This window comes from Myodes glareolus, chromosome 6 (genome assembly GCF_982192425.1).
Source record: "Myodes glareolus chromosome 6, mMyoGla1.1, whole genome shotgun sequence".
Lineage (NCBI taxonomy): Eukaryota > Metazoa > Chordata > Mammalia > Rodentia > Cricetidae > Myodes > Myodes glareolus.
Window position 1 is genome coordinate 52,260,759 of NC_142031.1, and position 19,744 is coordinate 52,280,502.

Consider the following 19,744-nt stretch of genomic DNA (forward strand, 5'->3'; position numbering starts at 1 on the left):
AACTGGAGTCAAGGTACCAGGCTGGGGAATGCCTTACTGAGCCAGGGCAGAGACACAGAGAGTGTTCTTCAGACCTCTAGTCCAGTCATGCTCTCGGCCCCTGAGTCCAGCCTGTCCCCTGGAGAAGGGTGACTTCACAGTTCGCTCTCTGCAGCGTGCATGGGACCATGCACAAATCACAGTCAACATAGATGAGTCTCTCGCTGCTCACTCGGTTGTGCTCTGCCCACTTTGAGGGTGCTCACTGTGGCTATTTCTTTCCCAGCCACCCAGATAAGCTCAGTTTCCTCTGCAGTCCCCTTCTCGGGCTCTCTGTTTCTCCAATAGCCAAACATTCAAACTACTACATATACATAGTTCAGTAGCCATCTGATTTCTAAAACTACCTCTTTGTCTCATCTCACGTTGCTAAATCAATAAACTCACTCCAGGTCACCAAGTGCAGGCTGGAGCTAAGGACAAGCGAGCGGAGACCTGGATCCTTCCTAGGGACGCGTGGCCTAACAAAAGCCACAGCAGGCAATTAATAGCAGCCATTTTCTGTCAGGATGCAAAGTGTGGGGTTGGAGAAAAGAGCCTCAGAGAACCTTGATTCCTAGCGGATTTCTCTAACAATCGCTTCCTTCGACATACTGAGAGGGAGGTTTGAGAATGCTTTTACAAGCCCAGAACATTCTCAAGCATTTCCCCCCACAAAGGAAAAGGCAACCGAATACTAGTTCTCACCGACAGACATCTAAGCTCCACTTGACCAGCCACAGCCAGCCAGGCAGCACGGCCAGACTCTGAGAGGAGCTGCAGGCAACTGGCCCTCCTCAGATCATCGGCATCAGTCACAACTCACTGGTCTGAGCTGTCTCACTACCGTTCCTGAATGTCTCTGAGCCGATGTCCCCTTCAGAACCCACGGACTTCTGGTGTTAGAAGGACGTGAGAACGCTAATTATGGGAATGGATGCTGCACCCCACAAAAAAACCCAAACAGAAATTCTCACTGTATAAAAGCTCATCATAACAGAGAAAACATAGAATTGTATAAACAATTAAAAACACTAACTCCTTCAATAATTAGCTAAAAATTGTTTTCTACCATTCCCAGTACAAGTATATTTACCAAGGAAATAAAACAGAATGAGCCAAAATCAGTACTTTCATTTTAATTGTACTAAATGGCATTTTTGCCCAAATTTTAAATGGGCTACCTATAATAGAGTTAAGTACATGACTGGCAAAAAATTTAAAACATTTGATATAAAATGTTTTTTTCTAACTGAGTAATAATTTTTCTCTTTATTTATCTTAAATTGTGTCTATAAGGTGTTTTGTTTCATCCTAGTTCTTAGGGATAGAATCCAGGAACTGAGAAGATGGCTCGCTGGATAAGGTCTTGCCAGACTGGTGTGAGGACAGGAGGTCACATCCCCAGGACATGCTGAAAAGTCAGGCTAGCTTGGCAGCCACCTGTAATCCCAGTATTCAGGAAGCAGCCACAAGGGATCACCTGGGTGAGGTGCTATGTAGATTAGCCAGAATTGCTGGCTCCAGGTCAGTAAGACATGCTTCCTCAATAAAGTAGAGATGAGAGAGGAAGACACCTCAGATCACCTGACGCCTTCACATGTACCCCTGGACATCAGTGCCCTCATGTACACACCCCACAGAGACAGGGGAAGGGGAACCCAACCATGCAGAACAATCACAGATGAGAGCAGGCAGTGTGGGAATTAGGAGGACGTATACCTGGTCGGCATGACCATAGGAAACGCCCAGCTGAAGATCACTTTCCTGTTTAACCGTCGCCGTCACTAAGTCTGTGCTACCTCAGTCTCACAAACAGGGAAGAAGAAGATCTCTGCCCAAAGACACCAGTAAACATACCTATTAGTGTGCACATATCTGCAAATCTCAGTCGAGGGCACAAATCTGAAACACATAAAGTTGGAATCCGGCGTAACATCTTAAAATGCATTTGGAGTCAAAAGAAAAGTACCTAGGAAATTTAAAGTCAGTTTGACAGGTCCTACTTTGAAGACAGGAATCAATAGAGACAAAGGCCACCTAAAAGAGAGGATGGATCAAGGCAACGTACGTAATGGCTGTCAGCCAGAAGTTACCAGCATTTCTGGGGATGACAGCTTGGAATCTTCCAGAGATGTTCTGGGGCCTGGGCTGGGTACAGATTTAGAAACTTATATACCTGACTAGATCAAGCCTCAGCCCACACTCTCATCCCCACACCTGAGCCAGCTCTGGCCTCAGAGCCTACACGCTCATCCACACACCTGGCTTGTCAACACAGCCATTCCCTTTAGGATGCTTCCACAGGTAGTGGCCGTCCCTTTTCATGTTGCATCTGAGCCTTTGGTTTCTGCTCCTTTTCAAGAGCTCGTCTGTCCTGTTGTAGAAACGCTGACAGCCCATCTTTGCCTCCATTCCAAGCAGTCTCTCCTTTGAAGCCACGGTCGTGTCTGACCTTGACAGAGAGGGCAAAACTACTAAGAACTGAATGAAACAAATGCCAGGGTGGAGGCCAGATTTGTTAATTTTCTTGTCTTCCTCACAAAACAACACAACAAAAGCAACTCACAGAAGGAAAGGTTCCTTGAGTTCGTGGGTTGAGGGTCCATGTAGGCCATTATGGCAGGGAAGGCGTGGCAGCAAGAGGATGAGGCAGGCAGTCTTATCGCATCTACACCAGGGAAACAGAGACATGAATGCTAACATCCAGCTGCCTTACCCTCTTTTCTTAGTCCAAAACCCTGCTCCAAGATGGGTTTTCCCTTGTCAGTTAAAACAATCTAGAAACTCCCTCAAGGAGTTTTGCCAGAGGGTTGCTTCCTAGGAATTTCTGACCCCTGTCACATTGAGAGGTTTAATCATGGCAGTATCCTATTTTCCCTTCGAGGGGCAGTACCCATTACTCCACACCCACTGGGTGTGAACCAGAGACCTCCTCCTCATAGCAGAAAGCTGTATAGGTTTGGCGGTATCTCCCCTCATGGCAAGCAGCCAGAGTCGTCTCCAGGTCTTCTACTCTCCTCTTCTGACACCGCGGGAGGCCTCTCAGACACTCTCATTGTACTGGGATGGGATGCCCATCCCTCTACATCAGTAGGCAAATGGCACTGGTCAGTACCTTCTAAATGGAATCGGTTGCCTCTGCTGCGGACAGGCTGGGGCAAGCACCCCTGCTTCCATGGGTGGCAGGGAGCACTTAGGTCCAAACACTAAGAGCTTGATCTCGCTATCATAACATAGATCTATTATACCATGCCAAGCTTAACTTGTTCAAGGGTGTCCCTTCCTCACCGCTCCTGCGAGCGCTAGGAATGCATAGATCTATTATACCAAGCCAAGCTTAACTTATTCAAGGGTGTCCCTTCCTCACCGCTCCTGCGAGCGCTAGGAATGTCAGGCAGGCAGGTGACCCAGGTGTGCAGAGCACAAGGGTCCTTCCAGTGACTGTAGGGTATGATTATCATGACTAATCTTAACTAACTTGACGGGATCCCCTGGGAGGCGGGCCTCTCGGTATACCTGTGGGGGATTATTTTGGCGGTGTTAATTGGACTGGAAACACTTGCCCACTGCAGGTGGCATCATCCCCTGGCTGGGATCCTGGGCTATGCAGCTTGAGAAAGGGAACGGAGCAGATGCATGCATCCCTCCTTTTCTGTTACCTGGTTGTGGGTGTCTCGTGACCAAACACCTGCTGCTTTGCCTTCCTTGCCATGAGGAACCATAACAAGCCCTTTCTCCCTGAAGTTGCTTTTGCTAGTGTTTGGTTATACTAACAGGGAAAGAAGCTACGACAATCAATCAGCAATGACCGTGACCGAGACATTGAAAAGGGCTCTGCTAAGGAGCGGATCCTCACAAGCTGCTGTTTGTCTTCCAAGTACAGCTTCTAGACTCCACTCTGACATAAGAACCTGGGGCTCTCAAGGGACCTACAAGATGGCGCAATGTTTGCTGATAATCAGATGTGTCCCCTAGATCATCTCTGCAATACCAAATACAGCGTGGATGTTGCCCAAATAGCTGTGTGGTGTTATTAGGGTACTGACCCCCAAACATCCGTGAGGATTCCAGAGAAGTACATAGTACAGTCTAGTCAAGACAAAGGTAAAGCTAAACACAAACAGAAATGGTCGTCTTAATTTTCAATTAAGATTCTGGACAGCTGGATATGCCTGTGTGTGCTGTCCAACCAACACAAGCTTGGTAGCTTAAACCAACAGATATCTTCTAACTTACTGCAGTTGGTACTCTGAACTAGTTGCTGGGGTAAGGGTCTCCACCACTTAGGACCCCAGAAGGATGAGCTGAATGATAAATTCTCACTTTCCTGATTGGCAACTGGCGTCCCTCAGCTCCTGCAGACGATGAGTCTGTGGCCGGCAGGGCTAAAGGGGAGCCATGCGTACATGCTGCTCCTTCCATGGTTTTGTCTACACTTAAGGGATGCGTACACAGAATTCTTTTCTTTAGAAATTGTCTTCCCAATCGGGAACTTACTTTTCCGAGACTGGATTTTTTTCAGTTATGTAGAGATATGCCCACAGTGTCCTTTCCCGTCACCTTCAGAGGCCACATTTGTACACCATACCTCTGTCTGCACACAAAGCTGTTATCACACACATTTGTGTCCTTATGGGTGTGTGTGCTGTTATTGCACACATTTGTGTCCTTATGGGTGTGTGTGTGGAGGGGTGCTATTTCATCAGAAGAAGTGCTTCCCTTTTGGGAGGAGTCGGGGCTCAAAGTGAAGTACGTATGTGGCTCTGAGAACCAATGTCATGAAAGCCAGCCCAGGTTAGAAAGGAAGGAAGAGACAAGCCGCAGAACACTGTAACTTTCAGTCAAATTGATATTTCTAAACTTAAAATAGTCTACAAAGAAACAGAGGGATAAACAGTATAGATCAGAGAGAAGCGAAAGAATGTACACACACTGGCCTCCTGAAGGAAGGTGTGCTCTTCCTTTGGAGTTCTGAGTCAACAGAGACCAAAGGATTAGAGCAATGTTCCCCCATTGGTTTCACGGCCCAGAGCTTTGGCAGGGGGTACGGTAAGGGGAGCCCCGTGGAAAGCAAACAAAAAGGAGAGAACAAACATTTCTGAAAAAATTGAAAGCTTAATTCTACCTGGAAAACAGTTGTCAATTATGATTAACCTTTGGTCTGTATGTGGCCAGTTCTTTTCTAGTTCAGATCTTTCTATGGATGGACATTTGATCATTCAACACCAACATCTTCTTTCAGGACCACATAAGTGGCCTAGACCTCACGTACAATTGAGACCCTTCTGGAACCTCCTCCCTGCCTCCCTCCCCTCTGCCCATAAGTGAAGGTCTTTCTCAAGTACCTCTCATGTCCACCATAGCTGCCTGCCCAAAGACTAGATTTGGCCCCCATTCTTTGTTTGTTCATCAGATTTAATTAACCAGTTGGATACTGACAGGCCACAAATCAATAGTAAACCAAAATTCTTAAAATATTCATGTGCCAGCTCCCTCTCGGGACTGGCATTCACGAGGATGGATTAGAGGCCTGCCATGCTGCGTGGAGATGTGTCAGGTTCTGGTTCAGGCTCCTCTCTCACCCTCACCCCTAGCATCTCAGTGTGCTCGCCTAGCTCCGTGATTCGGAGCCAGGATCTGTTGAGAAAGCAGGGACCACGGCCCTAGAATCACAATGACTGTATCTGGGGATGACTCCCCAGAATCTCTGCACACTTGCTCTGACTAAACTTTCTGAGTGCCACCATGACAGTCCACAAATGCTCTTAGCTTAGACAGACAGATCAAGGCTGCATCCCCCACAGTGTCTGCGGCTAATAAGTTCTTGGAGATGCGGCTAATAAGTTCTTGGAGATAGGCACTGTTGGCCAGCCCATGGTGCCTGACATGGGTACCAAGCCAACCAAAGAAACCGTGATCACCCAGTTCCCTTTGGTATATCTGTTGATTTGCAGTTTTGCACAGATGGACTTCTGTACTTCTGTGTTGATTTGTGTTATTTTCCCTTTCTTATCGGCATCAGTGATTTCATTTTAATTTTTGAAAGCAATGACTTCTAAGCCCTCCCTGTTAACCTTTGACTTTGCTCTTTATTAGCTTTAGTTTTGTATTTATTTTTTTCTGTCTTACACTTTATTTGAGATTATTGGGTCACTTAATGTCTAATTTTTTAATATAAGAGCTGGTTTGATTAGTATTCATTTTTTTGTGTTTTACCATGTGTTCATGTATTATGCAAGTGTGTGCAGAGGCCAGAGAGAAATATAAGGTGTATTTCTAAATTGTTCCCCACCTTACTTTATGTTTTTACATTTATTTATTGTTTATAGGTGTCAGGTATGACAGGAAAAGAGCATGCATGTGCCATGGCACACGTGTGTGTGTCAAAGGACAACTTATGGGAGTCTTTTATCTCTTTCTTCCACTTGGGTCCCAGGGATCCAACTCTGGCATTCTCTCTATGCAACAAGTGCCTTGGCTCACTGAGACGTGCCCCGTCTCTATCTCCCCAGCTGGGAGTATAGGCGCACATCACAGGCCCTCCTTTTTAAATGGGTTCTGGCACTAAATTTGGGTCCTCATGCTGTAAAAGAAACACTTGACTGATTGAGCCCTTTCCCCAATCCAAATGCTCTCTTTTACACTTAGGATTTTAGGTGCTGAGCTGCCCTTAGCTATGGTGTTGGTCTCCTGGCTATTCTGTATGACAAACTATGTTTGTCTTGTTGCTTGATTTATATTGGAAATATAAATAGTGTACAGCTGTCACCATAAAATTGCATTTTGTACAGTAAGTACGAATACAGATAGACATATGTGTGTGGCTGGGTTTGTGCTAGCCACCAACCGTGAACAGTGGAAAGGCAATAACCAAATCAAGACACACTGAGAAGTGAAAACAGCTAAATTCACCAGCATAAAGGGACCACTTACAGCTACTGATGCTCTGTGTGACCTTCAAGTGACAGATGTCATCACATCCCGAGTGCTATCAGTCTGGGACAAATGCAAGTCTGATTTTCAGAGGTATGATTGGGGTGGCAAACATAGTTTTGCAGACGTAATCTTGTAACACTGTCAGCAAAGGTTTTTTTTTTCAAAGCAGAAAAACAAGAGATTCATTCCGTGGAGCCACGTCAGCAAGAGGAACAAGAACACCCAAATAGTCCCCACTTTCCAAGTCCCACCTTCTGAGGAATTTTTTATATAAATTATAGTTAAAGTCTATGTAGAAATTATGACAGAATCTATGTATTTTCTAAGTATTGATTTCATTAGGTTGTTTAGGCACTTCTTTGAAGCCTTCTATTTATGATTGTGTGTATTACAAGTTCATTTCTACTTATAATTCTTTTCAGCTCTGTAATAGGTTTTACAAGATGACAGAAGTGATGTGATGTCATCATTATAGTTACTGAGAGCTTTTTATTTTATTGTTCCTGTCTTCATTAGGATCACTATTGCTGTGGTAAAACACCATGACCAAAAGCAACTCGGGAGGAAAGGGTTTATTTGACATACATTTCCACATCACTGTTCATCGTCAAACCAGGAGCTCAAACAGGTAGGAGCCTGGAGGCAGGAGCTGATGCAGAGGCCATGGAGGGGTGCTGCTTACTGGCTTGCTCCATGGTTTGCTCAGCCTGCTTTCTTATAGAACCCAGGCCCACCAGCCCAGGGATAGGACCACTCACAATGGGCTGGGCCCACCCCATTAATTGCTAATTAAGAAAATGTCCTATGACTAGATCTTTTAAAGGCATTTTCTCAATTGAGGCTTCTCCCTCTCTGATGACTTTTAGCCTGTGTCAAGATGACATAAAACTAACCAGGATAGTCCCCCTTACCCATAATTTTTCTCATTATGCTATGTTTATCTGTAGAAGTCTCCTTCATCCTAGTTAAAATAGCTACATTAGTTTTAATTAATTTATACCTTCCTGACATACACTCTTCTATGATTTTATCTTCAGCCTTCAGTGTGAACATGTTCTGAGTGTCTCATAAATTGCACATAGCAGCATTGTCTCAGTAGCCACCCCTGTATCTTTCAAGAAGTGGATTAATCCGTCTTCATCAGTTGTGGTTACTTATATGTATTTTGACACTTTTTCTCTATTTAGCAATTCTATTTTATTTTTACTTTCCTGCCTCTTGTTAACTGTTGTCTTTTCAATTCTTCCCCTCTATGGACTTAAGATCTTATTTTCCATTCAATTCTTTTAGTGACATTTTCTCACACCTTTTGTAGTTTGCTAACAAAGCACAAAGCCAGTCAATTTCCATAATACTCCCTTCCCAGTAGAAACTTGAGCGCTGTTTTCTTGACAACTCTCTCAGCCAAATCCACATTGTTATTCTCTAGAACTTTTAACCCACCAGGTTTTAAAATTATTAAAAAATACATTTTTATACCAAGATGATTTACTTTTTACAAATATCATCATTGCTTCCCTTTTGACAATTTGTCCCACCCAGGCTTGCTTCCCTTTCCTGCCAAAGTATGTCCTTCAGTAAGTGTGTGTGTGTGTGTGTGTGTGTGTGTGTGTGTGTGTGTGTTGCCTCACTTTGGAAGACTTGTCGGGAGAGAGTGTTCTTCTAAGTTGCTGCAGACAGCCTATTAGCTTCTCTTCCCTCCTCTAAGATTTCTTCTTCCCTTGCCATAGAGACATTTCTAGTTTCAAGATGTAGATAAACACCTGCACTCATTTGAACACACACGAACTTATGAACATGCATGCACATATGCATGAATATACACACATATACGCATACACACATACACCCACATGTACACACATGAACAGTCATGCACAGGTACATACACATCATGCACTACGCCTATATGAACACACACATAAACACACACATATCAGAGAAGCCACGTAGCCACTGCCAGAGACAGATGCCTCTGCCAGAGCCCGCCAAAACCTTGCCAGTAAGCCACAGCCACATGATGATATACAGATTAATAGAAATGGGTTAATTTAAGATGTAAGTATTAGCCAGAAATACACTTAAGCTATTGGCCAAACCGTATAGAAATTAATATGACTTCTGTGTGATTATTTTGGTTCTAAGCAGCTAGAAATGAACGAGAAGCCTCCCCCAACAAATTGACGCCAACATGGCCAGCGAAATCCACTTAAAACCTGAGAAAGTTTGGGAAGGAATTCTAGATACAAAAAAATCAGAGTTTAACACAGCTTCTTGCTCTATTTGCTGGTGGAAAGCAGAGATGTGGCTCCTTTAAGAGGTTTCTTGACTCAGCTTTAGCAGTAAAAACTACCAGCTTCTTTAAAAATGGCAGCTTCCAGGTTCACCAGCACAAATGGTTCTGACTCTTTTGGGAGGTCCAACTATGGAGCATTTAAGTGAGGTTTGGGAACAGAGTACTACAACTTGCATAATGGCAACATAGACCAGCTGTGTGCTGAAAATGGAGCAATGTGCTTGACTCTCAGAGGCAGCAAGCATGCTTCTACATGTTGGACTGGGAGGAGCCAACAGGCAGGAGTGTGGAGTTGGTCCTAGTCATATCTGCTTAGCATATTATAAAAAAAAGCACTCCTGTTCAGAAAATAATTACAGATATACAATGAAGACATATTCAGATAAAGAAAAGACCTCTAAATGGGTCACAGTGTTGGATAAATGTATATAGGCTTGAGGGGGGGGGAAGAGTATAGACAGGTATAATATAAAAGAGTAAAGACAGTCAGAGATTAAAATGTGTAAAGAAAAATAAGTCACATAAAGATAGAAAACACACAGAGTCTGGATTATGCATATTATTGTGTTTTCTTTAAATTTTTTGACTGTGAACAAGCTAAGTACAGAGAGACATTTCATTCTATGGGCTGCTAAGCTAAACTAACATACATATTTTAAAGGTATCTTGACTTCAAAATTTGGGTCTAAGGATTTATTGCTTTGTAAAAGAGGAACTTCTTTTGTTTCCACAGAGGATGAGAACCTGTGGAATCCTTCCAGACTAATGTGGTTTTATGGACCAAGATGATCCAAAAGGTCGCCGTAAACACCCCCCAAAATTATTTTGCCCAATAAACAACAGGAAGCAGTTTGGAGAGAACTATGCTCAAATTCCCTAAATGATTGTTTATAAAAGTTTGTTTACACTTAAAGGGATATATGCTTTAGAGATAGATACTTTGCATTGGTATGGATCTTGGTATAATGATACTATATGTATATTTCTGCTCTTAATTAAGGTATTTTGTTTGTGCAGCTCATTTAAAAATGTAATGTATAATTAAGAAATACAGGTTACTAGAGAGTCATCTGTAGTAGTCAAGCTTGTAGTCATGTTAGCTAGATTTTCTAGATATATAGAGACATGTTTCAGTTACATAATCTTCAAACCATTTGAAGAACTATGGAATGACATTTAAAATATTTTAAGAAATTGGAACTTTTCACGACAGTGAGACACATCTGCTCCTGGCAACACCAGTCTACTTCAAAAGGATGATGAACATTGAAGAAGTTCCTCATGAAGTTTGTTAGCCATTTGGGCAAGAGACTGCTCTTGTCTGAACTGTTTAACTGGACTTGCAGGAGTCACAGAAAAAATGGCTGTTGAACTTTCCTAAAGAAGGTGAGATAGTCCTTCGGGGTTCCTGCTTTATGAAAGAGTCTGCCAGACATTCTGCAGGACACAGAAGAAAGTGACTGAAAAACTGTTTTTGAAATTTCCTGCTTCATGGAAAAGTCTGCCAGATACTATGGGCCTGTGAGCTGAAGATCGGATGTCCCAATGTTACAGAAGAACTTTGGGTGACTGTCCAGGCAGCAAGACATCTCTGTCAATTCTGGAGTTTTGGAAGTTGCTTACAATATACTTTCTGTTAATTTAGGTAATATTACATTCTTCTGGGGTCTTTGGCGGAATTGAAGAATAGATATAATTATAGCTTTCCTTAGTTATGATAAAAGATAAAGTAGATATAAATTTTTTAACTGTAATTCCTGCTTGATACCTGTTTTGTTACATGTAACTTTTCTATGTTATTAAAGTTAAAACCTTCCTTTTTATTTAGACAGAAAAGGGGATGTGATGTTGGAGGTGATGTATGCTGTGAATATGTTTTATTACCATTGGTTAATAAAGAACCTGCTTTCAGCCAATGGCTTAACAGGATAAAATCAGGCTGAAAGAGATATAGAGAGAGAATAGGTGGAGTCAGAGAGAGGCCATGTAGCCACCGCAGGAGACAAATCTTCCACCAGAGCCCGCTGAAACCTTACCAGTAATTCACAGCCAGGTGGTGATATACAGATTAATAGAATCAGTTAATTCTATTAATTAAAGGGTTAATTTAAGATATACGTGTTAGCCAGAAATATACTTAAGCTATTGGTCAAACAGTAATGCAATTAATACAGATTTCTGTGTGATTGTTTTGGTTCTGAGTGGCCGGGAATGAACAAACAGCCTCCAGTTACACCCATGTGCACATGCACACACGCATGCACATCCACAAACATGTACACATGCACACATGCACATCCATTGCCTATTTTATTACAAAATGTCATGACTTCACTTTTCTTAACAGCTGGATAAATTATCTGTACCATGTTACCTTAATAGTTAAAGATAGAATTTCTTTATTTTGTCCAACTCCTCTCTGTGATCCTTCTGAAAAGAGATGCCACAGCCTAGTGGCATAAGTCATAAGACTACTGCTGCTGACCTTGCAGGACACTAACTATATGGGAGACTTAGACACATCATTATCATAGTGAGTTGTATCCTTAGCAGCAGAAATATCTGGATTCCTACTTAGACCAGGAGTATATTAGAGTAGAGAGAAGGGCCTTCCTGTGTGCAGCTGATGATGCTGAATAAGTGCTCAGAAGGAGGAGGCTGAAGGCCCCTTGCCTACTTCAGTTCAAGCCTTCCTGCTGAGGACCCTTGACTAGGACATCTCACACTGAGACTCTTTCCCATAGGAAGCAAAAAGAGGGCAGCTTGATTTGTGCCTCTTAGCAGCTAACCCAGCAATGACCTCTGGCTCCTTATGGAGCCTGGCAGGATGGGATGAAATATTTAAATGCGGCTTTGCACAGAAAGTAAAGAGAGGTCTGCCAAAGGCAGAGCCATCTTAGCTCACATTGCAAGACAAGTCACTTCAAATCTAAGACTCTACATTGGTAAGATAAAGAAGAGTTCATTGTGTGCTTCGTTCTTTATGGAGTTAATTCATAAACACATGTGCACATGACATATGTCTGTATGCACACAGGTGGGTCACATGTGCACTGGAAAACCTGAGAGCGCAGACATGAACTAGCAATGTGTGCTGCTCTACCAAATGAGTTTTATTTGAGGCCTATACCCGAATTTCAATCCCTCTACAAACCAAACACAAGAGAACAGCCTGATGCAGCAGCGTTCTGCAAGTGACTTTAACTGAAGGCCACCACACTGGTCTAGCATAACATCCACCAGCATTAAGATCGCATGTTAGGACAGAATTAGGTACGTCTTCCTCTTACACAGTGTCCCTGAGAAACACACTTGCCCAGGGGCCAGGAGTTCTGATTCATCTTATTTCTTAGCTACAATTCCCTTATCAGAAAATGGGTTCCTGAGGTCTTGGGGCTGTGACTTCTCTGCCCACCCTACAGACAGTGCTATACCCAGTTTGCTGCTTAGTCTTCCAATACCATAGGCCATCAAGTTCTCACTCCCATCATCCAAGGAGCCCAAATAGAAATCTCTTTTTGTTGAAAATGCTGTCTCCCTGTCCTTCATGGATGTCACATGCTCCCTTCAGAGCTGACAGCTGCAGTCACTGCACCAATGATCTCTAACAATGTCATGCTCCTCGAACGCACGGCACATGGTGACCAGGCAGGGATGGTAGCAGGATCCTCCTTGCTTGCTCTACACATGCATTTGCAAAGTTCCATCCCAGCTCTAACTGTTGTGACCAGTGCAAAACAATGCCTGGGCCTGACCCTCTCCCTAAAAGGGTTTCCACACAGCATGGCTTGCAAACACTGCCCTGTTGATCGAGCCAAAGCGTCATGCTATCCCCTGCCCAGAGTGTCCTCATTCAGACACTAACACAAGTGGACAGGTTACATTGGAAGGATTCTTAAGGTTAAGATGACGATTCTAACATCTGGTAGAAATACACAGAAATCACCACGGGAGAACACAGTGACAGTGCCGTGTGCTGATGTGACGGAAAGACTCGATAGTGTGCAGTCGGAAAGGCCCTAGGATACGGTGCCAGGAAGAATCGGGTAGCAGAGGCAGAAAAAGACAAAAAGAGAGTCCTAAGGCCAGGGCTGGCTTCAGGTACATAAGCAAGCAGTGACTTCTAGCTGAAGAAAGGCATACAAAATAGACCACTCACATCAGACAGGCTGGCAGCCCGTCTACCATCCCCACCGACTCTTTGTCCAGCAGCAGGAAGTGTGAGTGCCTGCCCAGCACCTAGGTGGTGGGACTGGCGCAGTGTGTGGAGGGGAAAGGACGAAATGGACAGAAAGGACATACGTTGATGGCGATTTCCCCCCAGCACCTGAGGTGGGTGATGAGGGGAAAATGATTCCTTAAACTAATTAGAAAATGAACAGAGAGATAGGAAGGTGCTCCCACCATGTCAGAAGTCAGACAAGCCATATCACCAATATTTCCAGGAACCTGGCATATTAAAAATACTATTAAGAGCTAAATTCAATCAAATACAACAATCTGCAGTGAGGGTTGGGAGTTCAGAATCAGAGGAAGCTGAGAGCCCTGCACAGGAAAGTCCCACTGTCCCCACTGCCCTGGGACCTTGACAGCTGCAGAGTGCATGCAGGCTGCACTTCAAGGCTTCACCACAGCAGGTGGGTGCATTTGACTTCCATGGGCACAAAGCTCTCCTATCCCAAGAGACTTCAACCCCTTTTTCATTCTCTCGTTCACCACACACCCAAGTCTTCTGGGAACTCTGACACCTAACACGCATCTCAGAATCGAAGCGTGGCATAGCATTAACTATGTGTGCGATTACCACGAATTGCAATTAACGTTGTTTTGAAAACTTCCAGAGGCCCCAGGGGAACTCCAGGCATGACAGGTTCAGGATTCGCGTCTCTAGACCCCACTCTAATCCCCAGGAAGGTGTGATGCACACCAGACTTCATCTACAATCATCTCAGCACCAGGGCCTGGGAAAACGCCCTGCAACAACCTTTAAAACTCACACGTGAAGTGCAAAGAACCTGCTTGTGAATGTCGAAGGAGGTGTCAGAGGGCACAGGGGGCAGCAAAGGTGGAAGGGGGTGGAAAGACAGATCAAGGAGTGGAAACCGCAAGACAAGCGATGAAAGAAGCCAGGTTATTTTAGCCTAGGGCAAAAGACAGAAAGGACCAGTTTCTCACCACAAGGTTGCATCATTTAGTCCTAAATGGAACAATTCCACTAAGCGTGCAGATAAGGAGAAACAGTTAATATGCCACCCTAATAAAGAATTGTCGAATGGCCTCTTTATGTCAGATCCCGTCAGGTAGCAGAGTGGAGAGAGTCGTTGGTGGAAACATAAGATAAATAAGTTACAAGGCTCATCCTGAGGGGTCCGCTGCAGCCCATATGCGTAACTCACAGCAGATGGACTTAGAGAGGAAGGCAGGCTTGTGTCTGGGCTGCAAGGTGGCGGGGAGAGCCAGACATTTCATCTGCAGCTGACAAGAAGGAAGAGGATTTCAACTCCCAGCTCGACCAAGAAAGCAGACTAGGCAGCAAAAAGGCAGTTTGGTTGGAGCCAAAGAGAGAAGGACAGGGTGGGGTGGGCTCTGGGACCCTGGCAGACAGGAAGAGCAAGCGGAGCTGGGAGAGGAATGGATGCAGCCTGTGGCAACCCCAGAACTGCATATTTCCCCATTCACCCACTCATTCATCCTACCCCCCCACATCCTTTCTCCCCTCACTACACTCGTTACTGAACTTGGGGTCACAGCCTGTACCCCAAGAAGCTACATTTGGCCACTCGTCCTCAAGAAACCAATGAAAACAGCCAAATTAATAGTAAAAAGCAGAAGACGGGGTTTATTCAATATGGCCGTACTGGAAAGATGATCAAAGAGATTCATTAACAGCCTCTAGTCCATTTTTGGGGTCTGAGGTGAGATTAAAGTTTAAATAAAAAATCAGGAATATAACCACCAAAATAATCCCTATCAAGGTGCGGCCCCGCCCTCCACTGACTCTCTGATGTCTGGGCTTCAGTCTAATCCTTCAGGATATCCTGAAGTTGTCAGAACTTCACGAAATCTTTTCTAGGAAACAAGCTCCCCTCTGCTAGTGTCAAGTTTCCAGCAAGAGATCCCTATGGAGATTCCCATTTCTTGGGTCCATTACTTCATTCATCTGAAAGACAGATTGAGGGACGTAGGTATTTCTTTATATTTCTGCCAGGCTGGTTTCACACTTACAGGCACATTCCTTCCTGACCATTGCACACATATCTACACTCCCTAACACTGCATTCACACGCACTCACCCATATGCACATACACACACACATGCACAGGGAGAAATCCTACACACACACCCGAGTACCCATGTTCACCTTTGCACACATGCACTTACGTGTGAACAATGCATACTGGTGTAGAGACGTGCTCATACTTCCATATGTATTGTGTGTACAGATGACAGTATTCACAAATACACATATGCTTCCACATCCATAGACGTAAAAACACACACGGGTACCCAGGCATGACACACCTGTGGCTGTGACACCTGGAGTCACCACACAACCCTTTTTGACAGCACTAAAAGCTCCAACATAGCCTGAGGTGGAGCAGTGCAGACACTGCTGACAGAACTTGAAATGAAAATCCCGAGCAGCCAGAAGCTCCTTTCTAGGCGGAGCATGAGCCGTGCTGCTCTGATTGGTTTATGTAGGAAAAGGTCAGAGCAGCCGGCCTGCAACCCCTTCCAGGAACGTCTCTTCCACACCTCACAGAGATCCTATGAGCACTTCTCCATCCCTAGAGCTGGAAACAGGAGCTAGCAGCAAGAAGATTAATAGTAGACCCGTGTGTGACGGGGGAAGGGTACCCAGAGAGCAGCTCCTGAACAAGACGGAGCCAACAGACCAGCTTCTGGGTGTCATGTGGGCCAGGTGAGTCTGTGGGGACAGGACCTAGTCCTATGACTTGTTTTCTGCCTCCATTTCTCTACACAGCTGAGACTTAGTCTCTTCATGGATAGTTAGGCTGTCAATCTTCACCAGGCCCTGGATGTTTGATGGATGTGCTTCAGCCAAGGTAGGAAGTAATTTGTTTTTAAATGCCTCCTTTTGCCTGACAGCTGCAAAACAGATCACGGGAAGCATGCTTTCCCATAGTTTAGGAGCAGCATGCATAATCTACTAAAATTAAATTATTTCGGAGAGCCAGAAAAATAATCTAAGGAAGGCAAGGTATGTATAAAGTCAAAAAGGCTAAAAAATGTCAAACTAAATGCAGAAGTTACAGAAAGATACCAAATAAGACTCATGCCCCTAATGCAAATAGGGCTCTCACCTTTAAAACATTATAAGTTACCACATTGTCATATTAGAAGGGATTTACAATTATCTCAAACACAGAAGAGATTGGTAAGCTTGAAAACCCATCAGAATTTTTTTTTTTAAAAAAAATAGCAACTAAAGAGGGGAGGTCTCTTTTAATGGGATTATGTATACCATTTAATAACCCAGAATAAATATAGTTAATGTGGAAACTTCACCATTAGGTTGGGGTAGACGATCACATTTCTTGACCTACATGGAGGTAGCTCTATATAGAAGGTTGTGGACAGCTCATTCACAAGAGAGACGAATGGATATTCATTGGGAAGAAAGAAACTAGCTACCATTAGAACACACAGTAGGACTCCATGCAGAAACTCAAAAGAGCTTGCAGACACCAAGTTAGAGCTCACTGAAGGTTCAATAAGCTACTGGGTCCCAGGCCATGTAGCAGGCAAGGCTGCACACACAGCACACAGACAAGGGCCTTGTTGGAAAGTATGGATGATTTCTCAGAAACCAGTCTGAAGCCACTGCCCAGGGTCTTGTTGAAGAAATGGAAATAATTTGAGCATCAAAATGTATAACGAAGGATAGAGGGTGAGTCTTTAAATTAAAAAGAAGAATCTATTAATCTATTCTGGGATCATAATTACCTGAGTGTGGGAAAGGTCGGCCATCAAGATGGAGGAACACTGTCAGGCGAGGACAGGATGATTGAGATGAAAATCACTGTCTCACTGAGCGCAGGACAGCAGAGACTGTGTGATGGGCACTAAAACCACCCGGCAGAAAAGCTCAGGGACAGGACGTTCAGAGACTCCTGAGAATCGCACCACAGAGTCCTCCTTTCTTTTAAGGGTAAACGTTACCTTTCCACAAAGAAATTTAGCAAAACCATCTGAACCAAATGACTGAGCTGAATGACCATCCCAGCAATAGGACAAGGGCGCATCCTGCAGCTGCGAGGAACAGGAGGAACACACATTCTTACCCAACAGGTCATGGAATGCATAAGCACATGGAGAGATGCGAACTGAGGCACCAGCAAAGGCTACGCAGACTCTTGAAAACTAAACACAATGGGGAAAAAATGTCAAAGGTCACAGATCAGTTCAGTAAAATGTGTAATCATTAGTTGGATCCTAAGACAGGCAAAGAAGATGGGTTAATTTAACATCAGTAACAGTCAATGGCCAACATTTGAACACAGATTATATATGGGACAATATTATATCCAAAGAAAAATTCTTGACTATGATAACTGTATTACTTCATGAGAAGCAGTATTTCTGTTCTTTGTTGAAAGAAACCAAAGTAGCATGGTGTTGTCATTCATATATACGCTTAGATAGGCTGACAAGTGGGTTGACCTGTGTGGGGGACAATAGCTATGTGTATAGATAGGAAGATATCTGATAGAAGATGATAGAAGATGGAGGGAGAGAGAGAGGGAGGGATTAGATAGATAGATAGATAGATAGATAGATAGATAGATAGATAGATAGATAGATAGATACAGAGAGTAATTAGATGAAGCAAATGTATATAAAAGCATGTTAATAACTAAAATATTTCCCTAAATGGAGTCATATTCTATTCATTTTATAATTTCAGAAACTTCTGTTGTGTTTGGATCTTTCAAGAAATAAGAAATAAAGTAATACGATTTGAACAATGGAAAGAAATAAGATGGAGTAGAAAGCTATTGAAGTTCAAGGCCAGACTGTAGAAACTGTAGAGCATTATCAAAGGATGTAAAGAAACCTCAAACACAGGTCCACGTATATACATATGTAATGGGTTTAAGAGTCAAATTTAGCAGGCTGTCCTATCTTGCAGAGTGGGCAGTGGGTATCGTTGTAATGAATAAATATGCGGCAGAGACATGGAAAGAATAGAAAACTGGAGGGGCACAGGCACTGTGGGGAGAGGCGAAACTGGAGGCTCAACAGGGTGGAGAACCAGGCGATGTTAGTAGCTGCATTGCCACCTAAGGCCATGGTGATGTCCGGATGCACACTGCCACAAAGGCCCATGTATGATTGTATGGTCCTACTGCGGCCAGGATCTGTGTTAATGTCCATGGCCTGTGTTGACACTGAAGGTCTGTGGTCTGTGATACAATATCATGCAGATATCAGTGGTCAATGCTGCACCAAGGGCTATGCTACCTCTGGGGGTCATATTGATGTGAGTGGCCTTCACTGCCACCTGAGACTAGGCTGATGTCCATGATCCAGGCTGCCTCAAGGGCCTTGTCTGGGTCTGTGGACCTATTGCCATTGGAGGCCATGTTCGTAGTCTGTGCTGTTGCCAGAAACCATGAGGAAGTCCATGATGCGTGCTCCCATTGATGACAAAGAGCAAGGAGGCAACTTTTGAAGTGATTTTGATGCACAGTTGAGAAAGCGAGAGATGTGGAAGGCTTCTGTAACAATGCCCTACTCTTACCCTAACCCCACTGCCAAAAACTAACAGCCTAAACAGGAAGCCTTTGAAGGGAACTCTGAAAAAGTGTGATAAGGATGTTGAAGTTTGTTCTCCACAGCTGATGGCTTCTGGAGCGGATACAGGAGGAGAACAACTCAGTTCTATTTAAGGGGCCAGCCACTGAGAATTTGATCATGTTCCAGTGAGTATTCAGAGAACACAAAATGAACTTGCTTTAATTTTTGATGGGGGCAGTCACAAGGGTAGGTGGGCAGGCATAGATGTGATCAGAGTGGATTATGTGAAATTCCCAAAGAATGCCAAAAATGTAAAACGAGTCAAGCTTATGCACACATGTATATTGTCTTAGTCACTGTTCTATTGCTATGAGGAGACCCCATGACCACAGACTCTTATAAAAGAAAGCATTCAATTGGGGACTTACTTACAGTCTCAGAGGCTTAGTCCATTGTCATCAGGGAGAGAAAAGAGACTGCAACTGGCATGAGCTTTTGAAATCGCAAAGCTTACTCCCAGTGACACACTTCCTCTAATAAAGCCACCCCTCCATATCCTTCTAGTCCTTTCAAACAGGCCCACTCCCTGGTGACTAAGCATTCAAATATATGACCCTGTGGAGGCCGTTCTTATTCAAAACCGTGTGTGTGTGTGTGTGATCATGTGTAAGAGTCAAACTGAGGCTCATGTGTATACATACATAACGTGTAAGTAGAGTCATTGACAA